Source organism: Equus przewalskii, chromosome 19, assembly GCF_037783145.1.
Source record: "Equus przewalskii isolate Varuska chromosome 19, EquPr2, whole genome shotgun sequence".
Lineage (NCBI taxonomy): Eukaryota > Metazoa > Chordata > Mammalia > Perissodactyla > Equidae > Equus > Equus przewalskii.
This window is the reverse complement of record NC_091849.1, coordinates 14556913-14570364: the sequence shown is the minus strand read 5'-3', so window position 1 is coordinate 14570364 and position 13452 is coordinate 14556913. Positions and strand designations below refer to the sequence as shown.

Here is a 13452-nt window from a genome sequence, read left to right as displayed (position 1 = left end):
ATATATATACGTATATATCCTATTGGTTCTGTTTTTCTGCAGCACCCTAAATAACACACCCCCTTACTGCCCTTTCCTAGAAATCCCCCCAAGATCCAGAAGTGAAAGAGTTAAATCTTGCCCAGCAGGAATCCAGGCAGGGACCCTTTTCGGCTCTGATTGGTCGGTTTCCAGGCTGCATTGCCTGTTATACATTTTGAAACTACTCTTGGCTGGACTCTGAGAGCACATTGTCCAGGAAGACACACAGACACACAGTGGACAGAGCTTCTGGAAAGGTAACCTCCCTTTCCCTTAAGCTACTCTTGGTGTCTGTCTATCATCTCAGCGCTGGTGTTCTTTTCCTTTCTATGTCGAGGGGGTTTCAATTTCTTGCAAAAGAAATTGTGCTGCTGATAAACATTAGTTATGGAAAGGTTTTCTTTCAAACCCGAGGGAAGGAACAAGATAATTTCCCCTGGTTCAGGAGAGTCAGAATAGAATAAAGCTTCTTGAAATATGAGCTTGATAGAAATAATATTGTTGGTGTGAAATAAAAGCGAGGACTTGGAGACAGTTTCTTTCAAACTCACTTGACCATATATAACAAAGCCAAGAGAAATCGGGTCTAAGGGGTGGGGCAGGGAATTTAACATGCTGAATTAAATCAAGCTGAGCTCTCAGCTTGTAAGTTTAGGTTTTTCTGGCAGAATGTTGGAAGAGTCACTTGGGCAAGGATTATTTCGTTGATGTCAGGGGTACTGGTGAACAAAAGAATCTGCTGGGTCCCCAGTTGGAAATATTTCTCTGGGTTCAGGTTAACTTTGCTCCCTTCCACCCCACAAACAAAATCATTCCTAATCTGTATTAATAGAGTTCGTCCCTAGAACATACACTTATACAGATAAAATCTGTGGTAGCCAGAATGGCCTACCTCTCCAATTTAGAGAATAAAGTCAGTCACGTTTCTTGTAATGTTCAAACCACAATCACTCTGAGAGCCCCGTTATATCCAGATGGAAGAAGTTCCGGGTTTCTTTAAGGTTCCCCTTATAGTTTCTTGGTATCCCTGATGAATGCCAACTCGTTCACATGTTCATCCTGGTGGGATCCTGTCATTTAAACCTGATATATGAGTCAACCCTTTTTGGTTCTGCTACTATGCTCCGCTGATCTCTCTTTCTATCATGGAATTTTCCAGATCACATGCTCACTTGTCTTCTCCCCTTCAGCCCCACCTCCATGTTGACCTCAGCAGGGGGTCTCTCAGTGCTTAGATGCCCTAAACCTGGTTTCCAGCAGATTCCCACAAGTCTCTTCTCCATGTATCTGTGGAGCACTCTTAAGGCCTCCTCACTGGATCCTCTGCCCTGTGGAGCAGAGACGGTCCGTCCCTCTAGCAAGGACTCCCTCCTTGACTAAACTTTAGTCAGGGTCCTTTGATTCCTCTTTTTTTTTTTTTTTTCTGGTGAGGAAGATTGGCCCTGAGTTAACGCCTGTTGTCTATCCTCTTTTTGCTTGAGGAAGATTGGCCCTTAGCTAACATCTGTGCCAATCTTTCTCTATTTTTTATTTGAGCTGCTGCCACAGCATGGTTTTTTATGAGTGGTGTAGGTCCGTGCCTGGGATCCAAACCCAAGAACCCTGGGCCCCCAAAGTGGAGCACATCAAACTCAACCACTATGCCACTGGGCTGGCCCCTGAACCCTTTTTTTTTTTCTTTTTTTTTTGGAGGAAGATTAGCCCTCAGCTAACTACTGCCAGTCCTCCTCTTTTTGCTGAGGAAGTCTGGCTCTGAGCTAACATCCTTGCCCATCTTCCTCTAGTTTATACGTGGGACGCCTACCACAGCATGGCTGCCAAGCAGTGCCATGTCCGCACCCGGGATCCGAACCAGCGAACCCTGGGCCGCCAAGAAGTGGAACGTGCGAACTTAACCGCTGCGCCACCGGGCCGGCCCCATGAACCCTCTTCTTGACTAGGCCTCGTCCTTGGTCAGCTGAACCCAGTTTAGCAAGAATCCCCCCACTCTTTATGTCTAATAAAGTTCCGCTTAAGAATTTCCCACCCACTGACTCCCTCACTCTGACCATTTTCTATAAACCTTCAACTATCTTTGCTGTATTCAAAGTTGAACTCAGTTTTATACTGAAGTCTCTCCCTACTGCAGGGGCTCAAATAAAATCTGCCTTGCTATTTTTAAACAAATGTGTAGTGCAATTTCTCTTTGATCCTTTCCCCAAGTTCGAAGCCCACTCATTCTCTCCCTATGGCCCGATGTGGTTGATAATGGGGACGTTCATTTTCTTAAGAAGAAAGTACAATGTTTACCCAAAAGGCGACTCTGGCCTCCAAGTCAACCAACCATCTCAATGACAGTATTTGGATCCACAGCAACTCACTGTCTGGCCCCTCCCTAGAGCCCAAAGGGAGGGAAGGTGTGAGCTACCCTCATCCCCCTGCAGTGCCTGAAACACACCACCTTCACAACCCTCCGCCCGCTTCCTCATACTGCAGGTCCTAGCTCAGGCCCTCATCAGCCCTTAACTGTGCTATTATAATCGTCTCCAGGCTTGTTGCCCTCAAATCTACCCTCTGCAGAGTCACCTATGTGAGATGAAGGCCTGGTGACTCCCTCCCTGATGCTCTTTAATAGCTCCCATTTCTTATAGAGTGAAGACAAAGCCTCTTAAGTAGCCCATCAGGCCTTTCTCCATCCCATTCCTGTCAGCTTCAGCTTTACACTTAGAATAACAGTCCTAAACTGCTCATCTTCCCTGTCCTCATTATGCCTTGGTCCTGTGGCCTGAGACACCTACGAGGAGCCTACCCTTTAGCAAGAGGCAGGGAAGCTTGCAAAAAAAATATAAGACATTCTTTCCTTACCCTGGAGGTTCAGATGTGTGTATTTCCGTGCCAAGTGGAATGACAACTGAATAAAGAGGAAGAGGGCCTTTTGGTCACTGGGTCTGTGCTTGAAATTTCCCCAGCAGTCCTAGTGGGGTCTTCCCAGGGGAAGAAAGTGTTGACCAGCATGTATTTGGGACTTTAGACCCTTGCAACTCTAGTTCATTTCTTTGAATCTTGACGTCTCATCGGAACAACTCATTTCCTATTCTCTCGACTGTGGGCATTACCTGAATATTTTGCAGTTTCTTTTCTTTAGTGAAGGAGAAGAGGAGCTGGTCCATTCATGTCAATATTCTTCCTCCACTATTTCAGGTTACTTTACAAGGTAGATTTGAGAAATCGACTGGGGAACAGTAAAGTTACAATTGTAGACATTTTGGCATTAAGGCCAAAGCATTTGGGAGCTAGATGAGACTGTGACCATTTGCACGTTTCTGGTTCCTGGTAGTCTTACGACCACCTGGTGCTGGGAAACTCTGATCCTATGAGAAGAGAGAGGCGCTTTGTCTTTTTATTTCAGTTTCTTCCCCTTACTCGTTTCCCAGCCCCGTCCTTGCAATCTCATGCTCCCAGTTCAGCTAGAATATTCCTGGATGTCTTGCCCAAGACCACGACCTTCTTTCCTTCTGAGTTTGCGGCTGTAGGACAAGCACATTTGGTTTTCTTCTGACTCCTTCTTTTTCTGGTTCGTCATCATCTCTGATTCATTATCATAGTTAGAAACTTACTCTGTCTTGTTATCCTTTATCTACAGACAGTTTTATTAAGCTTTCATTATGCCATGTGGTGGGGATAAAGATAAATGAGACAAAATTCTCACATCTGAATTAAATAGTAGTAAAAAACCCAGGAAAATGAAATAGTGGAATTTTGAATAAAATGCATAATTTCCTCTCCCTGGGGCATCAGGGGAGCCTTCCCAGAGGAGGCAACTTTTAGACTGTTTTCCAATTCAAGATCATCCTGCTAGAGACACCAAGAGGCTAGTCCGTTCCCGACTTCATCCCAGTCAGATTCTAGAAGCATCTGTGCCAAATGGTTATTGGTACCGCCTGGGTGAGTCCAAGAAACTTGTCTCCCCTCCCCTGTTCACGCTGTTTCTAAGTCTGGGGGTGGCAGTCGTAAGATGAAGAAGCTCAAACAGTTGGCATGGAGGTTTCCTTTCTTGATGGTGATCTCAGGGCAGACCAGAAGGGTCAGCTTCAAGTCTGAAGCATGTGGATCCGCAGGACCTCATGGCCTTGCCTTCCCGTGTGAACGCCATGCCCTCTCCTGGATTGGCCCTGACCTGTGCACATTGTCCTGTCCTTGGCTCTTGACATCCACGCACCTTTGTGCTTTTTTGGTGTGGAGACCCCACATTTGTCTATTTGGCCTGAAGGGGCTGGTCAGGAAAAGTTTCCGAGGAGCCATTCCATTCTGCCCCTTTGGCTTATGATCTTCATACCTAGGAAGACCTATAAAATGCAACCAATGCCTCGTTAATTTTAAACGAATCTCCCCATGTAACCACTCATCTCTGACGGCCACAATTAACCTCTACTCCCCACTCCTTTCCTTTTGTATTCGGCTGGCTGATTCCTTACCCATTTGCCCTCTCTTAACTTGCACCCCTGGAGGTTACAGGCAGTTCACTAAAACTCCGGGAGGGACTCTGAAGTTTACAGCCCCTTCTTTTCCTCTTGCTCTTTGGGCCCCTCCCCTCTTCTTTCTGCGCCTACTACTTCCAGACTGTCTAATAATGCTTTAAACATGTTGAGTAATCAGACTTCCCCAGGCAGTCACTTTGACCTTGCAATTTCCTCCCCTACCTTCCTCCTTTGACTTTCAGACTTGCGTTTTCCGCCCCATGATGTGTGTGGGTCGTGGGTGATGGAATGGGCTTCATCAACTATGCATTTCCCACAGCAGGAAGGGGGAAATTCAAGACTTGGTCTTTTCTTCGCAGCTAACAAACCACTGTTTTGCTTGCTGCTGTGGCCCCTGGGTTTCTTTGTCTTGTGCTAGTCCTGGGTCCAGCTTCCTTTATGTTTATTGAGTGGGGAAAGTCTGAACATGTCACAAAGAATGGAACGTTCCCTGTGGCCTAGAGAAACTGAAGGCTGTGTTTTTTCCAATAGACTTTGTCTATCTCGTATTCATTTGCACTTTACCCTCAGAAGGTTTCAAGGCCTTCTTCCATGTGTCCATTCGGCCCGTGACTGTGGACCCCTGAGGGAAGGTCTCATTGCTCCAATATTTTCTTCGCCTCCCACACCCTCCCCAGCTTGGCTTGTGGTACAGGCTTTGGGGAAAGGGGAATCGCTACTGACAACTTGCAGGTGTGATTTATATCTCGGCTGGTGGGAGGACCAGCCTAGCACCCAATGAGGTGGGGGTGGGGGACTTATTTCCTCAGGTTGGGAGAGACACAGCAATTATGGTAAATGCAATAAGGTGTCTGGAGAAAAGCAATCATCTGAGTGCAGAAAGCCCAGCCCTTGTTGTGGAACCTGAGCAGTGTCCGGCTTCCCTGAGAGGCTTAGCGATGCTGCAACGATGATGAAACCTTGGTCCTTAACTCCCTGTGTGCTGGAAAGGACTAGTAGGTGATAGACTCCCCACCACCCGGCACCTGGGGCCAGGAAATGAGTTTCACATCCATTCTTAAATTATAAGAAAATAATCCGTGATGTATTACGTGTTTAGGTTACCTTTTAAACTAGCTAGGGAATTCCTTGTGTCTGTCTGCCTGCTTTCCTTTTGTCCTGCTCTCTTTCTCTCTTTCCCTTCCTTCCTCCCTCCCTGCCTTCATCCCAAACCCAACTCTGCTCCTCTCCATACTTCAGTTCCTTTTGACTCTCTCTTACTCAGCCACTTGATCCTGCCTAGGAATGGGGGTGACATTCTGTAGTCAGTGTGTGCGAAGTGGATGATGGGCTCCTCGAATTTCTCTTTTTCTGACTTCCTAAACAATTTTCTGGATCTCCTTCCAAATTGCTTTGGTGGACCCATGCAATGGATGATCTGGGTTGCTGGATTTAGTGAATAAATATGCAGGATGCCCAATTAAGTTTGAATTTCAGATAAACAGCAAAAAAAATTTTACTACAAGTATGCTCATGCAATATTTGGGACATATCTCTACTAAAAAGTTATTCTTTGTTTACCTGCAAATCAGAGGTAACCAGGGGTCCTGCACTTTGTCTGGCAACCCCATCTATGATCTAAGGCCCGTGGCAGGTGGGCTGATGAGCTGTTGGTTATTGCCCCTCCCTTCTCTATATAATCGAGTCTTCTTGACATGGGACAATCTATTTCTTTTCCTTAGACATTTTATTATCTTCTTATTCTTAGCCTCAGCACAGCCAACACAGCCAACTGATCCGTAGCACTGTTTACCCTACAGAGTCACGTGTCTGGGCTTAGGGTGACTAACTTGGGTATTGCAGCACAGGATGGAGTCCCCTTGCATTGGGCACCAACTTAGTGGTGTCCTTGTGCCGGGCACTTTGGGTAAATTGCTCGTGTCACCTCCACAGCAAGCCCTTGATAATAGCTCTTCCAATCCCATTTAACAGCTAACACTCAGAGTTTAAGTTACTTGCTTAAACACAGACTGAATTTGAACCCTAGGTTTCATTTTGTTCTGAATTCCATATTTTTTCACTCTGTGGCTATACGCATTCATGTCTGCTAAAGCAGGCTCTGTAAAGAAAATTGTCATCCACGCTCATTTCTCTCTTAATATATAGCCATTTCCCATTAGTCCTAAAGTGGACTAATTCCCAATCGCCGGAGGCAATTTCCAAAGATTAATTCTATTTGGAGAGCATGTCTGTCTGAGGAGGGAAATGAGTCCTGTGCTTCTGCAATGGGGGCACCTGTTTTGATGGGAAAAACTAAGACAAATGTGTAGGAAGCTCTCCAGGTCTGTGGCGAAGGCTCAGTGAGTTCCTGATCCAGTGCCTTCTGGGAAAATGCTACCTGGGATGGGGACTGTAGGAAAGATGGAGTTTCTTTCTAGGCAGTTCCTCTGAAGCTCTGCTCCCTCGGGTAGTTTTTCCTTCCTCCAGACTCCTTTTCTTTCTCCTATCCTTTTCATTTCCCAAATCCTACAATCTCTTTTAACTAGCCTTTCTCCTGTTCCTAGACGCCTGCTTATCTGATAGCGTTGTTTTAGCTTTAATGTTTGACAACTCTCTCAGAGACAAGAATTTAATACTATTTTAAATCGTCTATCTTGGGCAAGGGGAGGTTGTGTTGTTCTGTGACTTAAAATTGTATTCGCTTTTTCCTCATTTGTGCAAGTCCTATCTTCCTAAAAGCCATAAAGACTGTGCAGGAGATTTCAATAGATATGAAACTACTTAAAAGAAAAAAAGAGAAAGAAAAAAAAGAAAGGCTTTGTCCTTATCATGGTGCAAGTTTGTTTTCCTAATGGGGAATTTTCCAAGACCTCTTAGTGCTGTGACTTTATGGAATAAATGTGGTGGAAAGGGGCACACTTCCCGTGCTGAATAATCTTTTTACTCTCTTCTGCTCCTCTAAGCTTTGCTTCTGAATACACAAAACCTGTATTTGTGACTGCCAAGAGGCCTTCCACTGTGAGGGAGAATGCATTGTAAATCACTCTTTCACAGCCAGTTAACAGGCAGTGTCTTTCTCACCAATAATTATGGTTTTGCTTTGAGTTGAGAAGGTTGTTTTTGGGGCAATAAATTGTGATGTCAGTTATCCTTCACTCTCTTTGCATGTGACTCCTCAGTCGGAAATTGGTGTTCTTAACAGCTGAACCTCTGGGGTCTCCAAGGCTTTGCAGCTGAAAATCTTGGAGTCCTCTGCTCTGGAAAGAAGAGAAGGAGAGAGAGAGAGAGAGAAAGGAAGAGATGCAGAGAAGGCCCTTTTGTTTTCAACTTTGGTGATAGGAAATTTGAAAGTGGGAGAAGGGATCTTGGCTCCTCTTATTAAAAATATTTTATGTTAGAGAATTTTAACAAGGCTTTAAACTAATAAGATTTTTAAAAAAAATTTCAAAACTAAGTACATCAAGGTCATGACTATCCGATTACTTACAGTGACATGTTCTTTTGTGTAAGAGCCCTTGTATACACACATCTCTTCTAAGAAGTACCCACACAAACATGTTCAGATCCTCATTGTGTCACAATGTGAAAGTTCATGAGCAAGAAAATTCCAAGTAAGAGAATCAAAGCTCTCCAATTCACGGAAATTGTCAGTGGAAAACTTCATTCTCAACATCACATTTAATTTTACTGAGTGGCAAGTTATGATAAAACCATTGTAACAATTAAAAACATACTGTTTTGAAGGTCTTCTCTCTGACTGTTTTATGACATTGTTCTTCTCATCTCTTTACGTAATCAGTTACGAGGAATTGTTTGGCAACTTCTGCAAGAGAGAAAAGCCATTCACCCAGATTTTAGGCAAACCCAGGTAACTGGTAAAGCCTGCTGTGACTGAGGCCAAGAGTTTGTCCAAGTCCTAGAGGGGCTTTGGGTCTTATTTCCCCTAAAGCGGAGGGATTATTCCAGTGGTAGGGGCACAATGCTCCTTCAACAATCTGCTGGATTGACCCTGGGGTTTGGTCTGTTTCTCTTTTACGTGTGGTTGGGGCAGAGTAGAATTGGGACAGTTTGCCCCGTGGAATTTCTGACTTAGGAAGCTCAGAGGTCTTAAAAGTGAGGCAGTAGGGCAGCGTGGTGAAGAGGATGAGCTCTCGAATCAGCTCGATCCTCATTGGAGTTCTGGCTCTGTGTTTTATTAGCTGTTTCGTCTTGGTTGCTCCACCTTTAGTTACCTCATTTGTAAAATGGGCGTAATAATGCTAATAGTAATAGAGCTTTCTGTGCCTTCCAAATAGTTCCAGAATCTTGCTACTTCTCATCACTTCCTCTGCTGCCACCTTGGTCCAAGTCACCATCATATTCTACCTGGATCACTACGTTAGTCTCCTAACCAGTCCCTCCTTCCCTGGTTGTATATAGGGTAGACAGAGTGATTTTTTGAACCATAAGTCAAAACTCTCCTGTGCCTTCTCAGCTCATTCAAGGTAAAGCCAAAGTCCTTGCCATGGCTTAAGAGGCCCTGCTTGATTTGGCTTCTTGTCCTCACCTTTAAATACTCTCTTCTTCATCCAGCCATTCCAGCCACTTTGCTATTCTTAGAACACAAGAAGTATGTTCCTGGCTCATGGAATTGTACTGGCCTGGAATGCTCTTCCGATATGTCCATCCCCAGGACTAACACCCTCATTTCCTGCTCAAATGTCACCTGATCAATAAGACTCTTATTCTGCTTTATTTTTCCCGTAGTTTTCATTTCTCACCATCCTACATGTTGTGCATCTACTGTCTTTCTCCAACCCTGGATTGCAAGTGGCACGAGGGCAGGGTCTCTGTGTATGTTGTTTATTTCTGTATCCCCTGTACTTGGCATAGTGCCTGGCTGACTAACATTTGATAAATAAATGAATAGAATCTGCCTCATAGAGTTGTTTAAGAAATTAAACGATATACTATTTCTGAAATGCTTGGCACAGTGCCTTACACATGGTAGGAATGTGATAAATGTTAGCTATTATTATTTTTACTGCAGAGTTTAGTAACAAGAAATTCTCTTAGGAATGGAAAATAGGAATTTAATTACGGTGCATTGGCAGAGCCAACTCTTGGGGAGAAACTCATCCAACTTATTGTTGAGGCCTGGGTTATTGTCACAGGTCTTCCTTTTACATTATTTCTTATTCACCATTTTAACGATTATACACAAGAAATAGAGAAGAATAATAAAAATGAGCTCCAGGACATGGTAAAGCAATTACCTCAGACAGTATGGGTATGCAGGTATAAGAAAGTGCCTTTAAGCTGGCGTGGCTGAGATTAAAGGTATGTGTCTTTGCTGATTGAGGTCATAGTTTTGGGGGTTTACCGGAAGGAGGCATTGAGGTGACGGGTCCTGTGTCCTGTGTCCTAAGATCCATGGGGGATAGCTCTCATCTTTTCTATCAGTTACTTATTGCTGTGTAACAAGTCATGCCAAAACTTAGTGACTTAAACACTAATGATTTACTATTCCTCACAATTCTGTGGATCAGCTAGGCAGTTCTGCTCCTCCTAATGTCAGCTGGGGCCACTTGTGGTGCATTCCTCTGGGAGTTGGCCAGGGCGGGGACATCCAAGAGGGTGGTTTTCTAGGGCCTTAGTGCTGGCTGTCAATTGGGAGGTCTTGGTTCTCCTCCACTTGACCTCTCTCCAGGAGGTCTCCCCTCATTCAGTAAGTAGTCTAGCCTAAGCTGCCTTACTTGGTGGCTGGCTTCTAAGGGAGCAAAAAGAAGCAGCAAGACCTCTTTAGGCCTAGGTCTGTAACTCACAAAATGCCACTCTGCTGTATTCTATCGGTCAAAGCAAGTTGCAAGGGAAGGGATAAAAAGAGTCCTCCACTTGCTGTGAGGAGTGGTGTCACATGTGCGTATGGAGGTGAGAGGGTGGTTGGTTGCCATCTTTGCAGACAATCTACTGCACCCTTTAACTCGCTCCAAATGATGGCTCTTGTCTTAGACTCCCGATGAATCTTTACTGCCTATGAGGGAGCTGGACTTCATAGCCCCAAAGTTACAAGGTCAACAGTCTCAGTGCCCAGTTCTAACACCTGTGGTGAGGGGCACAGTTTTTCTCTCCACTTAAAAATGGAAATCATTAATAATTGTTGATTGGAAACCAATCTCTTCGGAGCTGTATGCTCTGTGGTTGAGATTTTTTATAGGTTTTGCAAACATTTATTGAGCCCCTCCTATATGTCAGCCATTGGCCGGGCTCTTTAACATATTTGTGTAATTTAATTCTCACAGCAACCCCAGTGGGGGATTTTGATGATTCAAATGGAAATTATTCACCTCATTTTTTGAATACAGGATGTCATTTACTCAGGGTCACATGGCTAATAAAGGGCAGAGATGACAGTCAATTTATGCTTCTTGTACTACACATTTCATGCATGTTCCACGATACAACTCAGCCTCTCTTATGTGCATAAAGAAAGTCACAAAGGAACAAAGATGGAGAAAGACAATAGTACTTATTTTAGTCTATTTATTTGAAATGAGCCATGGATCCATTTAATGTATAAAGAAAGGAACTGGCATATACATGGACTTTAGAAGTGAAGCTCTGTATGTGTGTATTGGGCAGAATTTTGTTTTGGAGTTTCTGGAAGTTATGAATTGAGTTATAAGTTTTGATTCTTGGGTAGCTGTATCAGTTAACATTAGTCTAGCTGTGTATAACAGAAAACCCCAAATAACAGTGACTTAAATAGGATCTTTATTTCTCTCTCCTGAAATGAACTCTGGAGGCAAATATTGCAGAGCTAGTGTGTCTGCTCTGTAAAAATCAAGAACTGGGATCCTTCTATTTGGTTACTCCACCATGCTCTGCACGTGCTTCCACTCATGGCCCGACAGGCTTGTAGGGTCCAAGTCATTTGTCTGTGTTTATCAGAAAGAAGGGAACATTTCTTCCCTTTAGGTACTTTCCAGAAGTTGCACTTCACATTTCTGCTTATATCCCCTTGGCCAGGTATAGTCACAGGTCATTTCTAGCTGAAAGGTCATTTCATCGCTGGGCAATGGTCAGCTGAAAATTGAGGGGTTCTATTACTAAAGAAAGGAAAGCACACTGGGGGACAACTAGCTATTTCTGATACAGCGCATGTGGACTGTACAGCGATATTTTCATTAATGTGGGAAATAAGAATAAAAGTTCAGATTAAGTTATTAACAATAAAGATGAATAAGAAAGATAGTAATTTTTTTCTGGGTGCTTGATTTCTCTAATAGTAAGCTACACTAGTGTTGTCTTTTAAACACAGTGTTTGGTGTAATGTGATTGGGTCTTTAAACTTAAATGTTTTACCAAAGTGCTCTATTTCATAAAATAGGAAAAGTCTGCTTATCGCCATTTCAGATAAACCACGTTGATGGCATAAGCCATCCTGTTTAGACCACATAGCCTAGTGTGACACACTGCCATTAGCTGATGACAGCTGAACCTGACCCCTGCCAATAAGTAGAAGGAAATAAATAAGTCTATTTAGTACTGAATTTGTCAACCTAAATCTGGAGAATGAAAACTGTAATATATAATGATAGACTTTATAATCACCAATGTTTGCAATATAAGCAATATTTGAATAAAAATTATGTTCCACATTTTGCTTGTTGCTGTGATGGTCAAGACAAAAGGATGTATAGATTAAGCATATTTGTTAAATGAATTTGTTTAATACCTTTTATATGTTTGGCTTTGTTTGGCTTCCTTGTGTCTACCATAGGCTTTGAGGGGATGTACAAGGGCATGAGACACACCTCCCTAGTTTTCTGTGCATTAATAATACAAGTAAGACAAGATGAGAGTTTAGCTGGACTTTGAAATAGGAGTAGGACTTGGATAGAGAACAGGAAAGTAGGAGGGAGATGGTCCGAGTAGAGCCTTGGGGTTGATCAATGCATTCACACCTGTGGTCCAGGGAGGCCAGCAGCCTGGCTGGAGCAGAAGGAAGAGTAGGAGATAGGTTGGCTGGGTAGGGTCAAGTGGAAGACCTCAACGGCTACGACAATGAATTAGTACTTTGTTCCATCAGCAATGAGGACCAATGGGCTATCTCAGAGCAGATGAATAATGATAAAAGAGCAAGGATGAGGAATAATACAAGCCATGGGGATGGATCATCCTTCTGCTCCCACCTTCCGAAAAGGACCAGAAAAGGACACAGAAGAAAACACGGAGGGGAATTAACCCAGTAGGGCTGAGTGCCATAGAGATCAAAATGGAGGATGTCAGGGGAATGGGGGTGGGGGTGGTTGTTACCAAATTGTGAAATGTTTCAGAGGATTAAAGGTGAATGAGAAATGAGAAAATGTTGTTATTGGATGTGGTCTGGGATTACTGCTGACATTGAGAGCTTGAGGTTTCAAAGGTGCCGTATGGTGTGGGCCAGACTGCCTGAGGGTTAGGAAGGAATGAGTGCTAAGGAAACGCAATGTGGGTGAGACTGAGCCAAAGGTTTAGCTGAGAAGGAGGGAGGTGAAGCAGTTCAAAGGGAACTCCCCCAAGCCCATACCCTGAGATGGGGAGAATTGCATGTTTCAAGGTAGAAAAGCAGCAGCTGTAGAAAGGACCAGAATAAAGAGATGGAAAAGGAGTGCCCATGGACGTGAAGTTCCTTGGGTATTAGGGGTCTAAATCATACGAGGAGGGCTGGCTGTCTTAGAGGGGAGGAAATCTCTTGTACTTCTGGGGCTGGTAGGACACAGGACAAGATGGTAAGCAGAGGGAGAAGCAGGCTGAAGCAGGAGGCCAGGGTTAGAAGGTTGGCAGCGAGCTTTGGAACCCCCAGGGGAGTGTGCGAGGGGAGATGCCCAGGCATCAAAGGATTGTAAAGCAGCAGAGAGGTTTCTGTTGAATGTGCCTCTTGGAGTGGGAGCAGAGATGGGTGCCTGATTGTGGAGCAGACAAACTGGGGCGATGGCCTACGCTGGTGATTGGCATGCTGGACTTGGCAAGG

The 13452-nt window shown here is 44.1% G+C and overlaps 1 long non-coding RNA gene across 1 annotated transcript in view; it reads left to right on the top strand.

The window, feature by feature from the left end:
* The first annotated feature begins 200 nt into the window (after window positions 1–200).
* LOC139077263 (uncharacterized) overlaps window positions 201–13452 on the top strand; it is a 135855-nt gene continuing 122603 nt past the window's right edge. The window contains exon 1 of the long non-coding RNA XR_011529620.1: window positions 201–278. This is a non-coding gene — a long non-coding RNA (uncharacterized lncRNA). The remainder of the gene's footprint in view (window positions 279–13452) is intronic.